The sequence below is a fragment of the Phyllostomus hastatus genome, unplaced genomic scaffold (genome assembly GCF_019186645.2).
Source record: "Phyllostomus hastatus isolate PE091 unplaced genomic scaffold, TTU_PhHast_1.1 phas_contig_150, whole genome shotgun sequence".
NCBI classification, from domain to species: domain Eukaryota; kingdom Metazoa; phylum Chordata; class Mammalia; order Chiroptera; family Phyllostomidae; genus Phyllostomus; species Phyllostomus hastatus.
Window position 1 is genome coordinate 27,815,469 of NW_025333611.1, and position 21,930 is coordinate 27,837,398.

At 46.5% G+C, this 21,930-nt stretch overlaps 1 long non-coding RNA gene across 1 annotated transcript in view; it reads right to left on the reverse strand.

Moving 5' to 3' along the window:
- The window catches only part of LOC123807220, a 43,876-nt gene that overhangs the window by 12,580 nt on the left and 9,366 nt on the right, over positions 1 to 21,930 (reverse strand). The window contains exon 2 of the long non-coding RNA XR_006783601.1: positions 16,304 to 16,525. This is a non-coding gene — a long non-coding RNA (uncharacterized LOC123807220). The remainder of the gene's footprint in view (positions 1 to 16,303; positions 16,526 to 21,930) is intronic.

The following is a 21,930-nucleotide window of genomic DNA, read 5'->3' on the forward strand; positions in this document are numbered from 1 at the left end:
TTGTCAGACTTCCATTCAACTCGATTTCTGATTGTTCTAAGTGATGGTTGCTCTATATTTTAGTTGTAATTTTGATGTGGTTGTGCAAGGAGGTGAGCCATGTTTGCTTATGCCACCATCTTGACTCTAAGTTCTACCTTAAATTCTTAAGGAAGGAGTCACTCCTACTTCTGTCAGTTGAAACCCTTCAAGCGATCCTGGCTCATTCTGAACCTTCCTGAAAAGGCTGAGGGCCGTCCCAGGTGTTGGAGCCATGGCTTCATCCCAGAAGGGATCCATCTGACTAGGAGGAGGTCTTAGGAGAGCGTTGAGTGAACAAAGTGAGCCCAGGGTCCCAAGCCTGGCTGTGCCAGGGAGAGCAGGCCCCACTGTCAAAGGTGCCTTCTCTAGAAGGGCCCCTTGGGAGACTTCAGGAGTTCGTGGTTACCCGCAGCTGCCCATGGGTACAATGATAGGGTTTTTTGTGGGGTGGGGGGGAGGGAGAATATTGACCCTTCATAAACTGTCCATGCTACACATACCCCCAAAAGCAAAAACCCATTTTTACCCTATTAAGAATAACTCAAATATAATCTTGTACAGTCTCCTTCAAACGCTCCAGCTGACAAGGTCTCCCAGGCTACCAGATGAACTCATTTCAAGGGTAAATGGAAAAGCTCAGAGGGAACCAAGACACTACCAAAAAAATCTAGTGGAAATTTTTTCCCTTAAGGAAAAGGCATCAGAATCTTCCTAGGCTGTTACCAATTTATGGTCTTCAAGCAGGTGTGTCCCTGGGAAAAGGGTCTGTTCCCTGGACCCCAAGGAGAAAGCTCCTGACATCACCGCACACACCCCAGGTACAATCCTAGCAAAAGAACTTGGGCGTGCATGTGTGTGGAGGGTGAGCGTAGGGCTCTAATCTCTTCTCCAGCTTCAGAAACCTCTGAAGTCTAAAAGACTGAGGATGGGTAAGGGCATCCCTGGGGAATGTGCCACCTTTTCCAATCAGCCTGGGCCCCTAACACACCTTTGATCAAATGAGGACGAGGTCGCTGCGAGCCCAGCAGTGGGAAGCGGAGGGGAGCAGTACTGACCTCTCAAAACTACAAGGGTTGCAGCACTGACAGCAGCAAGCTCCCTCCCTGGCTGCGCACTGATAAGGCTTTCCCAAGCAAGAGTCCACAGGGAAGTCAGTATTCCCTGGAGGCAGGAGCCATTCCCTCGAGGAGCCGAGGCAAGTCTGGAATAGGAAAAAACCAGGGCAGGCCACAGACTCTGCCACGATCCACTTGCTGGTCTGTCCCTGAGGGTCTTTCCACCCCACCCACCTGGCTCAGTTCAACCGGTGGAAGCCAGGTCCCTTTCATCTCTGTATCCCCCACAGGCCAGCTCCTGCCGACGCAGGGCTGCTGGGCTCAGGGGTTACCCCTGCTATACCTGGCGCAGTCCATTTACAGTGAGTAAAATGCAATTTCCTTCACCTCTCGGCTTCCCTTGGCTCTGCTTCCTCACTGGAAAATGGAGACAATAAGGCACTGACCTCTTGCAATTGTTTAAAGATTAAAAGATTAACTCGTCTACAGCTTGGGATTGTTACAGGATTAACTCCTCAAAAAGCAACTAGCTTAGTGCCAGGCACAAAGTAAACACAATAACTTATAGCTATTACTGTTGCTGTTATTCTATAAAGTAGATAAAGGGCTAAATGGAAAAGCAATCTGCATTGTAGAGCTCCCCACTGTACTGAGATTTTTAAAAACAAGAATAATTTAGACTCGGAGGCGGGAGGGGAACCCCACGTGACCTGCAGTGTTGAGACTGGCATTTGAAACGGAGACCTCAGCGAATACTGAGTGCTGCTCCTTAGTAAGGAATTGTGAATTCTCTGCGGCCAAGATGCTGCTGAGGATACCCAGGCACGATGAATTTAAAATGAAGAATAAAACAAAAAGTACTCGACAACACTTTTATGTAGCATGATATTAGCTGCAAATATGTCCCCTTGACAAAGATCCACATACTAGCTGAATTTCAGAAAGGGGACGCACCATAAACAGACTAAACATACGCCAAAAGATTTATACCAAAATGTTGACAACCATCTCTGGTAGCAAAATTATGGGTTTTATTTACTTTCTATAAGGAAGACATATTTCTGTAATTTAAAAAGTTCTTTGAAAAGTGAGCCTTCCCGCCCCCCCGTTTTCTGTGTGCGATAACCCGGGTGTAACCCAGGAGTTGCAGGTTGGGGTAGACAGAGTGGCACTAAGTTGCGGTTTGGAGACGCCGCTCTCCTGGCCCCCAGTCGTGCTGGACTTGGTCACCACACCCAGGTTACGCCTGCCGGGCTAAGCCCTCATTGGTGACATGGACACCAATCCTCCTCATCTTCACTGTTAGCATTTGAGTTACAGCCATCCTGTGTCTCGCATGTCCCACTTTTTAGAGCATTGCAGCTCTGGCAGCCACGATGTAAGCAGGATAAAGACCATCCCCCCTGTGGCTAACCACACTGACCACTGGGAGGCAGGAGCCAGGTGCCTGTGGGCACTGGGCCACACTACCTGTGCACAGATCCCGGAGCTGGGCCTCCGGCACAGCTAACACCTCCTTGAAGTAAGCGCTAGGAAAGATCCCTGCCACCCCAGGTGACCCCACGCTCCCAGGGAGGGGCCAAACCACAGCCTTGGCTCCGGTCCTGGAGACTGACCTGCTCTAGCCCAGCTGCACCCCCAGTTTCCCTAGCTGCCTTTTCCCCAACGCAATCTTCTCTTTCTGGTCCACCAAACCAATTTCCTCATTGTTTACTTCAACCTCACTTTTAAAAGCTTATATGAGAAGTGCAGGGAATGTGTTTGTCATGTTTTGAGACTGAGTAAAGGTAGTATTAGATCAGAAAACCTAAGAACAATGAAGCCAACTCGCCTGGGAGTAGGGCAAGACCTAGAATGCCTTCTGTTTCCCCAGGCGGGCCGGGTCTGGCCGGCCCAGCCTGCTCCCCGCCAGCAGGCAGCAGCAGGCACTGCGCAGCCCAATCCCACAGGCCAGCTGAGTAAACTGGATCCACAGAGAGTGGTTGCTTTTTCATACTCCATTACCTCGGAGTGCTGGGCAGGCCAAGGCTTTTGAAAAGCAAAAGAGAGTGTTTTGCATAAAGTATTTGACTAAAACAGATCATGTCTCTATCTGAGAAGATGGAAAAACTGGAGTCCGTCTTTAGGAGCCCACGGTCCCCCAGTGTCCTTGTGACCCTCAGGGCCATGAGACCCAGTGCAGTCTCCAGGGGGACTCCATCAAAGCACTGGGCTTGCTCGAGCAGACCTGTCAGATTAAAGCCTGAAGTCACAAGCGTGCAGACTGAGAGTCAGAGCTGGTGCTAAGGGCCCAGTGCCCTCCCTGAAGACCAGCCTCATCTGCTTTTGTGAAAAGCAAGGGCGCTGCAGCCGAGTGTCCCGAGGGAACTCGTCTTGCTCACAGAGGCCACCTCCTTTACTGCTGTGAACAATGCTCGTCATTGCTAATTTTGAAGTATTTTAAGGCTATTCCCTAGTGGAATACAAAAGAGCATAAAAGAACACGATTTGAGATCAGACAGACCTGGGTTCAATTCATGGCTCAGCAAGCTACTACTTGACTTTAAGCAAATTCATTCATCTCTCTGAAGCTCGGTCTCCTCATCTCTAAGGTGGGAAACCGCCAGGACTGCTGTGTAGACTACGTGAGATCATGTACACAGAGCACCTGAATAAGGTCTAATTAGAAAAGGCAATGTCTTTAGTGCCTGGCACTAAATTGCAGAAGGCACTTCACCAGCACTTAACAAGTTGTCAATGAGTGAGTGGTGATTCCAAGGGAAAAAGGAAGGTGAAGCTATAGAATATTTTTGCTCATTCATGGGAGGTCCCATGACCCATAAAAGCGGGTTGGGCCCTGCGTCAGACACTGGGGGGTGGGGGGGGGCGGACATGGGCAAGACATTGTAGCTTCTCAAAGACTCTGGTCCCACGTCTATAAAATCTGGGATAATCCCACTTACCCTGAAGGACTATTGCAAGAATTGAAGCCACACCCTGAATAGGAGCTCAGTAAGTGATAGCTGCTGGGAAGCACAGGCTCTGGGGTGGGACTGGAGGGCCTGAGTCTCAGCCCCGCCCCTTCCTGGCTGTGGGATGCGAACCAGTTCGCCTTTCTCGGCTTTGGTTTCTTTATCTCTAGGACCAGGATAAGGAAAGAGCTACCTCAGAGGGTGGATAAGATATAAAAGCACGTAACACACAGTGCCTACTTGATAAGAATGATTTCATTAGTATTTATTAACTATTTAGTGGTTAAAAGTTAATATTAAACGTTCAAAACTTGGACCACTGGCCTCAAACTCTTCTTATTCTGCTGGTTTTAACCCAGGAATTGGTATCAAACACCCAGATTCAACAGTCCCAGCAAAGAGGCTCAGAGACAAAGCCTGTCCAGTCAGAGAGCTAAGACGGGGCTCTTTATAGTTCCAAGTTCCCGGAGCCTGCTTCCTGGGCAGGCCACCAGAAGGAGTCATGTATTTTTCAACTGCTGATGAAGGCGATTAGGAAGACCTTCCCCTCCCCTGGACTCAACAGCAATGGCCAGCTTAAATTTTTCATTATGAAGACTCTACAGCAGTGGTTCTCAAAGGAAGGTGATTCGGGCCCCCAGGGGACATCTGGTCATGTCTGGGAACATTTTTTTAAAGATTTTATTTATTTATTCTTAGAGAGAGGGGAAGGGAAGGAGAAAGAGGGAGAGAGAAACACTGATCAGTGGCCTCTGGCATGCTCCTGGACTGCGAACCAGGCGCGTGACCCAGACACGCGCCTCCGTAACCAGGAATCGAACCAGCGGCCTTTCGCCTCATGGGACGATGCCCAACCAACTGAGCCACACCAGTCAGGGCTGGAGACATTTTTGATAGTCACACATGACCAGATACTACTGGCATTTAGTGGATAGAGGCTAGGGATGCTGCTAAAACATCCCAGAGTGCGCAGGACAGCCCCTCCCCCAACAAAAAAGATTTAGCTAGCCCAAATGTCATTAGTGTTTCAGGTGAGAACCCATTGTCTAGGGAAGTTGTTTATGGCAAAGTGTGGGGGGGGGCGGGGGGGCAGAACAGGTGATAGTGTCCACACCACGACTGCAGCCAGGCCCCTCTGACAAGGGCATGGAAATAAGAACACAAAAATGATCTGAGATGATGGGGTATTTGGACTATGAAGGGAATTAAATTTTCTTTTCAATGAGCGTTATTACTATGTTTCAGGACCAGAGAAAGTAAGGACTAGCAGTCAGTGAAGGAAAGAGTGACCTGAAGCTTTATCTCTTGGTGTAACCACACAGAAACTCCCTCTCTCTAACATGACCCTGTCTCATTTCTGTCCATCTACTCCCTTCTTTAATCATTAGGCCCCTGGGACGTTAGATTCTGGTCGGCATCAAACTGTCTTAAAAACAAAGACTTGCCCTGGCTGGCGTAGCTCAGTGGACTGAGCGCAGGCTTCAAACCAAAGTATCGCAGGTTCGATTCCCAGTCAGGGCACATGCTTGGGTTGCAGGCCACGGCCCCCAGCAACTGCACATTGATGTTTCTCTCTTTGTCCCTCCCTTCTCTCTCTAAAAATAAATAAATAAAATCTTTAAAAAAAAACAAAGACTCAGATCTACTATAGACCCCAGACATGGAATTTCCATCAAACTAAAGATAACATTTTGACCTCAGTTGTGTGTAAGCCCCTTGCCCATGAAATGAGGCCACACCCTCATGAAACTAGACAGAACTCCTACCAGGGCTGGCATCAGGACCTGGTGTAATGGTCACCTACCCCTGCCCTAGTCCGGCCATCAGTAGAGCCCACGACCACAACTCCCTTATTCGCCATGATTAATCATTTCTCCCACATATAATCTGTCCCTGTGCAGGAGTCAGATTTTAGAGCACTAACTAGCTTATCTGTGTCTTCAGACTTGGCACCATTTCCTTAACTAATAAACCTCTACTTTGCTGCGAACTCAGGTTTGCATCTCATTGGGCTTTGACGTGCACGGGCAAACAGACCCCTGTGGTTTGGTAACATGGGTCCTGGTGACTCACGCATCTGTGGCTGCCAGCACTGTGACAGTGCGCCAGCCCAGACGCCTCCCTCCTCAAATGAGTAACACGAAAGAGCGGGAAGAAATAGTGCAGGGTTTTCTGCAAATTTAAGCAGAGTTTAACAACTTGAAAAAGCTTATTCCAGAATCTTACCCTGTCCTCTCTCTCCCTTGCACATCTCTAAACTCTTCATCTTTAATTACTCAACAAGTAGTTACCAGAGAATCAAGTGGTCAGTCAAATTAGACCAGGTCTTTGCTGTCAAGGAGCTTTCAGATAGCAGGGAAGACCTTAATTCTGTGTGAGAGCCAAGACTGTAAAATGACAAACCAAGAGAGCACTCTGAAGGACAGGAGCGCTGACTCAGATTGCAGTGTGGAAGTACCACTCGATGTCACTTAAGTGACACCTGAGTGAGATAGAAAGAATTAATAGGGGGTACTACTACTGAGCCAAGAGAAGTGCAAAAAAAAATTTTCAAGCCGTGCAGAGAAAATACCATTTGCAAAAGGGGGAGAGGCTGGATGAGGCTGAGGAACTAAATGGGATCTGGCAGCAGAGCAAACCATGAAGGGCCTCAAAGCCTTCTGAAATGTTGGTCTTTATTCTAATAATAAAAAACCATTATGGCAGGCAAAAGAAATGTTTAAAGCCTTAACATGCAGTTTTTACTCTGCCATGCCCAAGGGTTAGGTGAGAAATTGCTCCCACCAAAACCTCCGACATGTAACAGAGGAACCCAGGCCAGTAGCAAAGCCTCCAATGAAATGGAGGTCCACGAAACACTGCAGAAAGTACGAAGGGACAGTTTCCCCTCCACAGCAAGGATCTGCAAGCTCTAAGCTCACTGAGTCATGAAGGTCTCTCTGGGGTAGGGAAAGGCTGAGAGAAATAGCTGATGTCAGAGCCCTTGTTAAGAGTCACAAATCCCGGGGGGGGGGGGGACCCCATAAGCAGCCCATCTTCTCCTAGTTGAAGGGCCAAGTTCAGGCTAGAGCAGACTACCTCTTCCACGTGTCCCCAGGTTCTGTGCTTTATTTATCTGCACAGGCCCTGGGTGTTTATTCTTTCGGTAGATCTTCCTGGAAGCCCTACTACCTGCGAGCCGCTGTGCTAGGTCTGGGAACCATACTGTCTCCATCTCACTCTCCTTCCTCGTTCATCTCCTGTTCCCCCTCTCGGGAGACTTCTTTCCTTGTGGCCACTGGACCTGTCTCTCTTTTCTCACAGCAAGGAGTGTTTGTGTCCAGACTCACTTGCTGGGTCCGAAACACAAGTTTTTCAATTCTGACAGGCCTGGTTGAAGTCTTAAAGATGGTGGCCCAGGCCCATCTGCCACTGTCTGGCGTTGGGCAAACTCCCTTCTTGATAAGCCCCACTCCAGAGGCTGCCACGCCAGTTACAGGAGGAAGGATGTACGGTGGTCAGCACCAGGCCGAACACTCAGCAAAACCTCAGTTAGCAGCAGCTCCTCTCAGCCACTCCCAGGATTCTGGCAGGGGAGATGGGGTGGAAAAGGAACCAAGGGTAAGGCCTGAAGGAGAATGCCTCCCAAGATACCTGTGCGGGCAGAGGGTGCTGGGGAGGAGGACCCTCAACCATGCAACGACTACTTGGAATTGAGTAATGGAGTAACATACAAAAGTCCCTGCCTTCAAGAAGCTTATATTCCAGGGGAAGGAAAAAGGCAGCCGAGGGACACACAAACCATAGATTAGGAAGGGAAAAGAGGTGGGAAGAACAGGGCCAGAGAGAGCCACGTCGGGGTGTTCCATGAAATGGGGCGGGGGGAGTGGGGAAGTGCATGGAAGGCCTCTCTGACCAGGTGACAGCTGAGCAAGAACCAAGAGAGGACAGAAGCTGCATAGACTTCTGAGGCACGTGGAAGGCAGAGGGAAGGGGAATGGCAGATACAAAGGTGCAGCAGTGGGAGTGGGGCGGGTGAAGCGAACAGCGCGGCCCGTGAAGATGGAGCAGAGCATGCAGGGTAACTGCAGAAATAGCTCAAAATGGTCTTACTCTGTTTAACAAGATACTGAGTTGTTTTCCAGACACAAGAGAGCATGTCAAGCAGCGGAAGCATAAGTGGAGAAGAGAACTTTGACCTCCAGTTGCACCTGGAACCAAAGTCTCGCCATTCCCTGCCCCCCCGCCTGCCCTGTCCACATATATACATGGAACTGAAGGACCAGAACATAAATGAAATCTGAGCACGGGAACACTTTTAGAAGTGAAGGGTCACTGTGCAGGAAGACCCAGCACTAATGTCCTTACCACAGGTGGCCAAGGGCCAGAGTCCTCCAATGAAAACTTGCCCCACCAAACACTTCTGCATAGTGGACCCCCGATCCCTTAAAAACCCTTATCTAGTTCAGCAAGCAAGATGGATCTGAGGCACAATTAAGTCGCCCATCTTCTCAGTTGGTGCTTTCTCCATCAATAAGCTTTTTCTTACTCCAAACTCTGACGTTTTGAGTCTTGGCCTTTTGAAGCCTCAGGCACATGAACTTGGGTTCTGTAATGCAGGGACAGCCTCCCCATATAGGGCCATGCTAGTTACTGTAAAAATTCTGGCTTTCAGAGTGACATGGGAAGCCGTCAGCAGGTCTGGGTAGAAAACAGCAGGGGGCAAGAGTGAGAGGAGGGAGACCAGTCATGTGGCTCTGACTGCAGATGAGATAGATTACTCTGGGGCCACCTTAGCCCAGTGGGAGTTCTCAAGGTGGGTCAGGAATGACCCTCAGTCACTGCCTTCTCCACCTCCACCCACCCACAAGCAAAAGTTCAGAAAATTTTTGTGGGCTGAGAGAGGGCACTAACTTCCTCAATGTCCTTCAAGGTGCCACAAACTATACAAGCATATTCCTTTATTCTTCACCACATTCCTGTAATCCCAGTTTCACAGATAAGGGAACAGAAGCCCAGGGAACTGGAGAAACTATACCTAGGTTCCTAAGCCAATGTGGCTTTTGGTGGCACCACACAGCGTCCTTGCTGGGACATTCTGTCATCTGATACCTGGCAAAGAGAGAAGGTACTGAGCTGGACTTTATGCCAGAAAGGCTTCCCAGGGCAATAAAAATGCCTGATCAGAGTTTCTGATGAAGAAAGGAATAAAAGGTTCAAACAAGCTAAGCTGTAATTCCATACCTCGAGCTAGTTAGCCAGAGATACCGGACTGTTAGATCCCTTCCCCTTCTACGCTCGCGCTGACTGGTGAGAGCAGTGCACTTCCCAGGAAGTGTGCAGAGGAAGACACATGCCATCCTACCGCCCCCGCTCTCCCATCTGTGACTGTGGACTAAAGGAGAGGCCACTTCTAACTGCTCACTGGTTGGCCAGCGACCTGGCAGGGCACCTCCTGGAGCAGGCTCTGTTTTTGCTTCTTCAAATTACAGAGAACCATAGTAGGGTCACTTTCAGTTCCCAATCTACAAGCATAGAAACCCCAGTGAAGGCCAATTGGGTTTTTGATCTCCATGTGGGCATCCCAAGGACTCTGTTGAAGTAGAATTTATTTTATTTTAAATCAATACCCCAAAGAATATTATAAGACCCCAATATCTGGACTCAAAGAAATCATATAGTAAGGGAAGGGTCTCAGAGGGAAAGGGGACAGATAACTAATGTGCAGTCACAACCACCTTTTGCAATGGTGCTGTTTCCCTTCACCTGCAACGTAGTTACTGAGCATGTACATGTGTCGGTGCTGGTTTGGGTGCTCTGGAAGCAGAGACAAAAGAGAGAAGGAACTGACTCCACGAAGCAGGCAAGAGGAGGCAGGCGCACTCAGAAACCAGGGAGATTAAGTGACTGGCAGGCCCCAGTGTTAAGGGGGTTTGCATGCAGATTAACGGCACTCCACTTACCTGTTTATCAGGAAACTGGTGCCCTGCTGTAATTACCAGGGCTCTGTGGGGGTTGGGAGGTAAGGGGGAGACAGGTGAGGGAATGGGCTGAAAAGAAGGTATTTTCCTTTGGTGGGTGTTTGATAATGGCTGTGGGATCTGTCCTGGATGACAGCAGGAGGCATCGTGAGGGAAAATGCATTTAGCTTGGAATCAGGACTTATGCCAAAAGTCACTAACCCTCTCTGGACTTTACTTTGAATATATCTAAAAAGAAGAGGTACCCTAGCAGGACTAGTAAATGGTTTCCTCTTACCTAACAATTCATGCCTATTCATAGTGGCTGGAGCCACATTTGGGCTGAGCAGAAAGAGCCATGATTGATTAGTGATGTCTGCCAGGAGCTTGGCATGTGATTAACCTGGGTCTCATCCGAGGACTCTCCCACTTCTGATGATTTAAGGCATGAGTGGGAGTCATTTTAATTTTGGCGACAGAATTAAAAAATCTCTACCTCACCAAACAGGACTTCACTTATCGCCACAGGAACTTGTGGTAGTGTTCCCCCAAATCTCCCAACCCATATGCCATTTGGTAATGTGGCTTTGCCACCGACCCATCAAGGAGTGATGTCTATTTCCCCTCTCCTAGAATACATGTTAGGTCAACCTGTAGTTGCTTTGCCAACAACAGAGTGGTGGCGGTGATGTTCGAAGACTTCTGAGACCAGGCAGGGAGAAAGCCCGGAGATCATTACATTGTGGTTATGTAAGGTTCGGGGAAATCTGGGTGAAAGGTATGCAGAGTCCTTTGTACTATTTCTGCCATGCTTTTGTAAGCCTGAAATCGTTTCCAACTTAGAAGTTCAACAAAAAGTTTTTTGTTTCTTTTATTATTTTTTAAAGAAAGGCCTGGCAGCTTCCATGGTTGCACTCTAACATGGAAGGGGCCCAGCCACCCACGGCTGTAGCGCTGTGGGGAGGCCCTGGCTGGCCACACCAAAGGGCCATTCGCAGTGGGTGCGAAAGAGATGCCAGACATCTCTTTTTGATTTGAAAGGACAGTTTCTTGTTATATGAACCAAAAAGTACAAGATTTCACCAACACTGAAACCATTGACAGAATATGTTGAACTTAAATTAAACCTCCAGGGGAAGTAAGAGGCTCAGACAAAGCCAGTACAAGGGGAGAAGCCCAAGACTGGTTTGGAACAAAAAGGATTAACAGCGTCTCTGACCGGGTCTCTTCTGACCCCTCACAGCGGTAACACTGCGGCCATGCTCCCTCCCCCTCCCTTCGGAAGCGTCACGGCATCTTCCTCTGTGTTGCGTTGGACATGATATAATTATAAAGCCAACCCACCTCACTGGAGGGTAGAAAGTACACATACTCAACCCAGCACGCTGGTTATCGTCTATGTTCCAGCCCCCGTATGTGCCTTGGGGAGCAGGGATGAAGCTTTCCCGCCAAACCCCACCCAAATTACAGAATCTCTACGACTTGAGGTGGTTTCTTATGTAGCAGTAGATAACCAAAGCATACGTCAAGTTCTACCTGCGGCAGAAAGCCTTAAGTTCTGGTTGGGCAAGATGTGATTGTCTGGATGGGTCTTCTGGACCTATCCTTGGGCCGAGGTCAGTTTCACATTCTTCTTGGCTAAGTCCTTTTGTTACCTGAGTTCCTTTTTAGACAGTACCCCTACTCTTATTTCAATAGAAATATTATGCCAAAGCATGTTAGAGGGCTTTTTTTTTTTCTTTTTTGCAGCAGAGTTTTCACTCCTTGCATGATCTCTGTTCCCTCGGAGTCCCTCTTTTCCTCTGTTTTTGTTACTGTCTGTCATTTTGGAGGCTTTTCTCAGGCCTCTGTGGGATCCTCTGTTGTTGGTTGATATTTAAGGCTGAGGTTCTGTCAGTTGCAGCCTTAAGTCTTGACTAAAACTAATGGTGAAAACTTAAACTCAGACAGCAAGAGCAAGGATGACTGAATTCAGACATTAAGGAGGTGAACTGGACAGAACACAAAAACTCACTGAAAACGGAGAGAGGAGGTGCTTTGGAAGAAGGCTGTATAGGGTGCAGCTGAAGCACACAGGGGTGGTAACTTCTAGTGGAGATGTGGAGCACGCAAGGGAAAGCCTCGTGGAGGAAGTGATATTCTTCTGATCTCCGGGACTGTGTGGGTTGGGGCAGAGTGGGAATGAGGGTTGGGAGTGAAGGGGGCCGCATGGTGGGCCAGAGGCTTGATCGGCACACAGGCTACTCAAATGATGCCATCCTAGATTTCAAGCCAAAGTAGTTATTGGATGAGACATCTGGGGGTACTGGAGGGGAGTAGACAGATTTTGCACACGGAGGAGATGTGAACTGTTGAGAGCAGAGAGTGGAATGCTGTGGACTGTCTGCCAAGATGGTCATCAACAATCCCCCTTTCCCGGTGTTCACATGCCAATCCTCTTAGATGGGAGTTATTTTACACGATTGTTTTTAATGGCCATTATTCATTATTCATAATAACAAAAGAGCAGAAACTCAAAGATCCATCAGCTGATAAATGGATAAATGGAACTGTGGTACATCCATACAGTCAACTATTACTTGGCAGCACAAAAGCATGAAGTACTGACATGTGCCACAACATGGGTGAGCCTTAAAAGCATTACACTAAGTGAAAGATGCTAGTCAAAAAAACATATATTATGTGATCCCGTTGATAAGAAATGTCTAGAACAGGTAAATCTACATAGGAGTAGATTAATGAAGGGGGAGGGTTAAGGGAATGGGGAGTAACTGCGAAGGGTTTGTTATGAAGCTGTTCTAGAACTAGACAGTGATGACAGCTGTACAACTCTGTGAGTATACTAAAAACCCCTGGATTACACACGTCGGCGGGTAATTTATGTGACGTATAAATTATATATCTCAATACAGTTGTTATTTTTAAAAAGGGTGAGGGGATGAATAGGAGGGGACCTGTTTCCCCTCCCACTGAATCTGGCCAGCCTGTGACTTGCTTTGAACAACAGAGTACTGGGTAACGAGAGCTGTGCCAGATCAGGGCCTAGCTATTAAAAGCCTGGCAGCTTCCACTCTCACCCCTGTGGGAGCTGGCTGTCCTGTAAGGAAGCTCCAGCTAGCGGAGAGACCATGTGGAGAGGGAGGCCTCAGGGAAGCCAACTAAGACCCAGTCCGGTGGGTGAGGACATCTCGGACGCTCCAACCCCGGCCAAGTTGACAGCTGAATTAAGTCACACAAGTGACCACAGGAGAGAGCACGTGAAGCCAACTCACAGAATCATGAGAAATAAGAAATCATGGTTGTTTTAAGCCACTGAGCTTTGGGGTGATATCCCATAGTACAGCTAACTGAACTACAACCTCCTGAGCCTCAGACTCCATCTGTGTAACATGGGATGGTGCTACTGGGTGGCTGTGAAGATTACATAAGGCTAATACCAGACACCATGCTCAAGAAATCCTAGTTGTTACAGTTGTTACTGTTGTCATCATTAAAACTCATGACGTACTGCTCTCTGGAAAGTCTTATTCCCACAGTCACCTGATGCTTCCAACTATACAGTTTCCAAAAAGCTGTTTTACTGAGGAAAGATAAAGGTTTTCCTTAGCTACAATTTCTGGACAATGAACTTTGAATGATAAACAGACTACCAAAGAAGGTTCTGCTTCGGTTAGCCATCTACCCATCTACCCATTTACCCACCCATCTATTCAACACATCTTTATTAAGTAAGTCCTTACTAATTACCAGACACCAATTAGAACAGCTAAGAAGACCCTCCCTCCTTTGACAAAGAAGTTGCTTCCACCTAGGTAGCTGTTAACAGAATGGACTACACACTTGAACTTCAGCTTGAGGTAGGGTATGTGCAGTAGTAAATAAATCTAAATCATCCAGTTGGAGAAAACACCTTAAATTTCTATAGAAAGCTCAGAGACATGGCACAGAATACAAGCCCCAAGAATGAATTTGACTGGGGATCCCAGAATCAATAAAAGAGCAAGGAATGAAATGGGTCTCTAAATGGTACATCCCTTAGTGAGGGGACAACAGGGTCCCATTCACAGAACCTGGACACCAGGTGAGAGAAGAACTTGACCATCTGGCATCACCTGCCATGTCTGGGTGCAGAATGGGTCAGGGCAGTCAACTACTCACAAGCTGATAACAGAGAAAGAAAATCTGATAGGAATGGACATTAAACAGCTTTGAACTGCATTTATAAAATAATGATAAACTGCCTTTTAATCCTAAGAAGAATTAAAATATTTCCTCAAAAAGGTTGACATAACACTTACATTACACCAAAGGTAAAGAAAGATGAAGTTTGTGTATTCCGCACGAGGGGACAAAGTCCACCAGGCCCAGGAAGCACTGTTTCTAGACAAGCTCTATAAAGTTCTGAATCCCAAACGTGAGTTCAGTCGGTACGAACAGTGCGGGTCTGGAAACGGCCTACACGCCATAGACCGAGGGCTACAGGAGAAAGACATAACCCCAGGCAGGTGCTGGGCTGAGTCTATTGGGTAACCCAAATGCTGGAATGACTTTTTTATTGACATATAACATACAGGAAAGTGCACGCATAGTAAGTGTACAGCTTGAAGAATGTTTACACCCAGATGAAAGTATATTCCTAATACGCAGAAGGTTTCCTTGTGCCCCTTCCCAATCAATAACCAACCTCCCCCCACCGCTAGCCCCTGCTCAGTAGCCGGGGGTAAACACTATTCTGATCTTCATTACCGCTGATGAGTTTGGCTTGTTTCTGAATTTCACATTAATGGAATCACACATTATGTGGTCTTTCTGGTCTGCTTTCCTTCATTCATCCCAGGGTTACCTTGTCTTGAAGCAGAAAACCCAGAAACTGATATTTACTTTCAGGAAACCTCCCTGTGATGTCAGAGACCTGGATGGTAGCTACTCTGATCACACTGGTTATACTTCCCACACTCTCCCGAGCGTGTGTCATTGAAACTTATAGCGAAACAGAATTTTGGGCTATAAAAGTGTTCCTTCAAGATAAACCAAATCTTTAAAAGGTATTCAAATCTATTCAAGCTTAACACAGCCTCTGATTCGACACTACACAAGTACTGTCTTTTCCATATTGAAATCCCTCTTAAACATCTTCTTCCTCCATGGCACCCACCCGTTCTAGAGAATCCTCAAATGCTGGAATCAAATGAGCCATCGATTCTGTTACTACTTTTGTTTAGTAAGGGGTTAAGCTATTGGAACATCTCTGAGACAGCCTAAGGCCCTAAATTCAGACGAGTGTGTGTCAGAAAGGACAGGAGAGGGACGAGAGCACAACAAGAAGTTACAGGTACAGATTTTTAAGCCAAGCTATCAGAATTCAATTCTGGGATCTGCCACTTCTGGCCGGGTGACCTTGGGCAAATCATGCTCCGCTCTGTGCATCAATTATTTCACTGTAAAATGGGAATAACCTCATTGGATTGTTGCAAGGATTAAATGTTAATGTACATAAAGCTCTTAGGAGACCACGTGGCACCTAATAAGCACTCAGTAAGAATTAAGCACTCTGAAAGAACTAATTAAGAGAGCAACTATTCCGCAAACCAAAGGCTACGACAGTTGCAGCAGTCACTGAGACACCTAGGACAGTGCTTCTCAAGATGTTTCCTTTCCAACCCTTCACAGACTGATGCTTTTGATAAAATGCTTGAACGTCAAAGAAATATCCATCAAATTGTTCTAAAGGTTTTTCAATGTTTACTCTCACTTTCTGAACTTATCTTCGTATCGCCCAGTAGCTGTTCGCGGACTGGCACTAGTCTGCAGAGCCAACTTTGAGTAGCACTGTTCCAGCACACAAGGACTCATGCGCCAGCTGAATACTCAGCCAGCAGGTTAGAAAGAATTATGAAAACATCAGTAAAAGAAACCAACCCCCAAGAGCAGGGGCAAGAGGATGACTTGAGGGTCAACAAGCTGATAAAATAACCCCAATGGGCTAAATCGATAAACAAAAAATGGACGGCCAGAGTAAGACTCCAACTGGTACTTTCCCCCACCAGGGCTCCGGGAAGTGCCCTCGGCAAAGGTGTCGGCCAGGAAGTCATCAGCCCCAGAGGCAACAAGAGAAAGAAGGAAGCAGGCAGAACTGACTCAGGTTTCCTGAGAAAGAAGTCCTTCTCAGGAATAAGTAGCCACCCTATGCAGTCACCAAGCTTTGAGAACGTCAACCATGGCACGCAAAGGCCAGAGTTTCTTCTCTGCCAAAGAAAACAGGTAAACATTTCCTTTGGTGACATGGGACTGAGCTCTTGCACCCAAATATGCACCTACACACACCCCGCCACAGTACCTGTGGTTTTAGGAGGCTCCTGAGGTCCACCTTGCCAGCCATACTGTGGGTACCCTTGGTAGGGGTACCCCTGAGGAGGTGGGTAAGGTCCTCCCATAGGTCCTGGGGGATAGGCCTCAGGCCCCATTGGTGGCTGTGGATAAGGTGGGTACGGGGCTGTCGGGCCTGGGCCCGGGTACGGTGGTGGGTTCCCTTGGTTCATCAGGGATCTGCAGAATGTACCTAAGAGACAAACAAAAAAAGTTATTTGCATTTAATTGGCAGAAGTCATTGGGAAAAAAATTTCAACCCAATAGATCATTTACAAAATGCCTTAAAGGTATTTCAACCCTCTTGCAAATCTTCAGCTCTGCCTGCTCTGTTTCCTTCTCACCATTCCAGCAGGCAAATATCCTATGTATCTGTTTATTTGCCTTTGTCTGCCTCCCCCCTAGACTGCTGGCTGCGACAGCAGGGAGCAAGTCAATTCTGAATCATCACTATGACCCTACAGCTTAGCATAGCGCCTGGCACAAGGCAGGCCCCTCAATAATGGTCTTGAATGAAGAATAGGATATTATTTTGTTTCTGAATTCTCTGAAATGTCCATAAATGTGACTGGATAGTTCTTAGGAGAAGGCACCAGGTCTAAGAGCACTAATTACAAGTCAGATCAGCGGTGCTGACCCAGCACTAGCAATCCTCTAATAAACCGGGTTGGGCCACATGAGGTCTTCTACAAGCAGCACTGCTGGCAGTGACCGACCAAAGAGTGCAAGGGCTGCCACTGCCCTGGGCACTGGGGTGCTCCAGCTGCTCCCGCAGACCCAGAGCTCTGAGCAGCTGAGCAGCATGCTCAGTTGTCACTGGACAGAGGGCAGAGCTGTCTAGAGAGGATGCTGATGCTTCCCCTGACCGGGGGGCTCCCCTGACCGGCTCTCAGGAGTCTGGAGGGCTCACGGGGAACCCATGTTTGTGTTTACAGATTCCAGTTCTTAGTGGCTTGCATCTATGAGCAAGGCCATTGCATCCCAGTCTCTAAGCCCATTAAGCTTTCTCTTGATTGGGCTTTAAAAGTCTAAAGAGCCAGCATCTCTTTTCCACCATCTCTGTAACCTGCACAGTGCCTGACATATGCCTTCCAGAGTAAAAGCATGAGTGGGCGATGCAAAGTCCATGTGCTGGACGAACAGTGCAACACCAGTCATCTTGCCGCCTTGCACTGTTACTCGTTTCTTGTATTGCTATTTAACTTTTACCAATTTTGTGTCTTCTACCCGCAATGAAATAGTAAGTTAATAGAGGGAAGAGTCTCATACCCCAAATATACTATTTTGACTATTACTAAATACTTAGTATTTACTAAATTTTACTTAATTCTTTTTCATAACATGCAATCAATAAATTAATAAGTGACTCTATATGAAGAACAGAATAGCCATTAAGTAAGGGTTCCCAGAAAAATCTGAATGAGAATGACAGCAGACTTTGCTGGTTGCCCACACGACCACCATATCCATTCCCCTTTGTAACAGTCGTCAGATTTCCAGTTAGGTATCTGCCTGTTCGTCCTGCAGTTCAAGAACTTCAGGGGAGCTCCTTCTGTACCCACTCCAGGGAGAGTGCAACCTAACCTAAGTCAATCCATGCTGCCCTTTTGTTTCAAGATTGAGTCAAAGGAATCCAGGATTACGACACTGGGATTGGTTCTGAAGTGGTCTGGTTAGCTAAAGCATGGGGGCTTCCCCTAATACACTCCCACTTTCCTTTCCCCTTAAAACCGGCACACACAACGCTTAGCGAGGACACACCCTACAAAACCCGCTGATGGCTAACGCACGCCCTCGAGGGAGCCAGTCTTGAGATGAAGTAGGCACTTGAGGGAGGCAGAGCAGAAAGAAGGGAAGGAATGGGATTCCAGATGACTTTATAACAGCTCAGAAATCAGACTGAAACCCACCCTGAATCAAGCTGTCTCTGCAGAATTTCTAGTCCTAGGAACCAGTACGGTAAGCTAATGCACCCTTCTGAGTGACATTCAACCAGGCATGCATCACCCAGGACTGGCTGGGCCCGACCCTGTGCTAAGCAGCGGGGGTATAGAGATGAACGCAGCTCATACTCTCCTCTTGGCTAACTGGCTAAACAAACACACAACAAGGACAGTGATTTTTAGAAAAGGTGGTAACCAGACTGCTGGGTTAGGAGTAGGGGCTTATTACATCCAGTAGAAGGAGGGAGTGGAGAGCATGCCATTTGAGGGAGGTGATCATAAATTGAAACTTTTAATATAGAATCAGAATGGCTTGAGAGTCTCTATTCTGACCCCAACTGAAGTCTGCACCCCGTTTTGGAGACTCCTAACTTTCCTAGGGGTCTGAAGGGGACTCAGAAAAGAACTAGGATTCTTTCCCTTCAAGGTTTGGTCTGTGCTGACATGGCATCACACTCTGACCTGCAATGGCTTTTCTCTTTGCCCTAATGCAGAGGCTCGCTGTGACTAATCCTGGAATTGTCACATGAATTTGGGCATACATAATGGCTGTCCTATTCTGTATTTCCTCTCTCCTCCGAGAAGCTTTGGTAAACCTGTAGAAAACCAAGTGAGCTCTGGTTAACACAGAAATCAGTTTCATTAACCCCTCTCTGGTCATTCACTATCTGTGTTTTAAGTCACAGAAGTAGAACACAGTTGCCATAGCTTACTCTTTCCTGAAATTAGTGTGTGTACTGGGGAAGGGGTCCTTCAGACTGACCTAATTTCTCCAAAACCGTAGTTTAATTTGATTAGTCCAACAAGACCCTGTAGTAATGATTTATCCTCACTCTAGCAAAGACTGGGACTATATTTCTTGGAAGGCACTGTTTTTCTAAGAACAATGAGCAGTGAAAATGCGAAAAAACAAAGCATCTAGAACTATTACAACCTCAGACCTCAACATTTCATGGCTTTCCTTGGTCCATCTATTTGCATCTATTCTGCATTATCCCAGGTCGTTCTCTCCCTGGCACCCTCCGAACTCCCCAAGGTATGTGTCCTCCCTGCGTCTCTGTCATGTTCCCCCTTGTTTCTGGTGTGTGCTTTTCTCTCTCTGCCCAAGGAATCCCTTCGTGTCTGGGGTGGTGGGGGCACGCCATGCACCACTCACAGAGGCACTTTAGGGAATGGAAGCCAAGCAGCTGCTCCAGCAGCCATGACTCTCCCGCTTCCCAGCACCCCCACCCGCATTCTGTTCTTGTGTTTCTAAGAGACAGTCATGTTAAAGGAATAAAAGTCTGGATCTGTTTTTGGTTTCCTCTAAACAAACAAACAGACAAACAAACAAAGCCAGTAAGAGAAAGAGAACTGCCAAAGTCACAGAAACAGCATCTGCGCTGAGATCAAAGTCCTTTCGAAAAGCAGAACTTCCCTCAGCAGGAATCCGTTGTTCCCAAGCTTGAGTTAGGAGCAAAGCAATGTAAAACACGGTCCTCAAACCACTTAGCATAACCAAAACACAAAGAGCTTTAAATTTAAGGTTTGATACTAAGCTTTGTAACATGAATGTTTTCCCTTATAAATTTGTCAGGAGAAATGAAAGTCCTACTATGAGGATCAAACAAAATGTAAACAGTGAAAATTGTGGCACTAAAGACAAATCAGAGCTCCAGAAGGGACGCTCAAGTCGAGCAGCAGCCAAGACCCATTAATAGATTATGTTGAATGACCACTGCTATCCCAGCATCCCATTCAAGACATGCTCAGAGTCACAGGCTCAGCAGATACCCAACAGCACAAGGAGAAATGCAGAATCTGTTCTTCTGGAAAGTGGTCCATGGAGATAAGACCACTATAAAACAACTCATCCAAGTAGAAATGTAGGAAAGAACACTATTTTCAAAGTTATTATGTTTAAATTACAAGATAGCTGGTAGCCTGGTATTGAACATGCAGGCAGCAAGCACACTGGAGAGTTCTCCCCTGGAAAAAAATTACTGATGTATCTAACAGTTGAGGAGATTTCAAGAAATGACACCCAGTCACCCCACAGCAAAGCCCATACACACATAACTTCTAAATGACTTTTTATTACCTCATATATAAATGAATGGACAAAGAAGATCATTAGACATTTGGGGAGAGCCTGCAACATACAAAATAGAGCAAAACAAAACAGGAAAGAGAAAAAATGACAACCTAATATCCAACAAGAGGAAGGAGTTAAATAAACTATAGTACGTCTACACAGTAGTTCATCTGCAGCCATTTAAATTTGGTTTTGAAGCATTATATAATATTAAGTGTAAGACAATTTCAAAGCTACATATTCAGCATGATCCCAATTTTAAAACACATACACACATATGTATGTGTGTGTCTGTGTGTGTGTGTGTGTATCTCAAACCTCCAGATAACCCTGATAAGCACTGAAGGGCTGCAGAAGGAAGGTTCACACACCCAGCCCACCTGACATCCATCATCTGGATCAACAGTCCTTGAGACGATGACCATCCTGGACACATCCAGAGGCTAAGAAGGCAGGACTGATTCTTCTTAAGAATGTTATTTTTTACTATAAGAATGCTTAGCTCAAGCCCTGGCTGGCGTAGCTCAATGGATTGAGCGCAGGCTGTGAACCAAAGTGTCACAGGTTCGACTCCCAGTCAGGGTACATGCCTGGGTTGCAGGCCATGACCCCCAGCAACCACACATTGATGTTTCTCTCTCTCTCTCTCTCTCTCTCTCTATCTCCCTTCCTTCCCTCTCTAAAAATAAATAAATAAAAAATCTTTTTTAAAAATTGTTAAAAAAAAAAGAATGCTTAGCTCTTCTTTCTTCTTCAAAACACTCTGGGTACTGCCTAGCTGAGACTCCAGCTTGTAAACCCTGACCTTTGAATAAATCTTCAGTATTTATTTCTAGTAAAGTCTCCAGACTCTTTCTGAACTCTCTACACAGTATTCTTGTGGGAGTGGGAGAGTGAACCTTGATACTCCACACTGTATTAGAGACCTACACATAAAAGCTAAAACAATCAAGCTTTTGAAAGTAGATAAGGTACTCATGACTTTGGCAGTATTTACCTTATGACCCAGTATTTACCTTATGAGCCAAAATGAGTACATAAATCCACCAAAGATATGTGTGACAATGTTCAAAGCAGTTTCATTTATAATAACCCCAAACTAAAAACTCCATATGTTCATCAAGGGCAGAACCAATAGATTAGGGTATAGTTCTATAACAGAAAATGTCCCAGTAGTGAAAAAACAAAACTAAACTAAACAATACCATATGCAACAATGTAGATGAATGCTACAAAGATGAGCAAAAGAAGCCAGACTCAACAGACTTCACACTGTATGATTCCATTTACATGAGGTTCAAAAACAGCCAAAATGAGTCTATGAATACTGACTGGAAGAGGCACAGGGAGAGCCTTCTGGGATCATGGAAACGTTCTACGTCTTGAGCTGAGTCACGTTTACGTAAATGCTACCAACTCACTGAGTTGTACATTAAGATTTTCACACTAAGTTGTACAGTAACAGCAGACAAAATTTGGATAGAAGGAAAAATCTAGCTGGAATAATAGGTATTTGTTATTTATTTATACTCATATTCTTTTGTATTTCTGAAAGTTTGACTAAGGCAACCTACTATATAT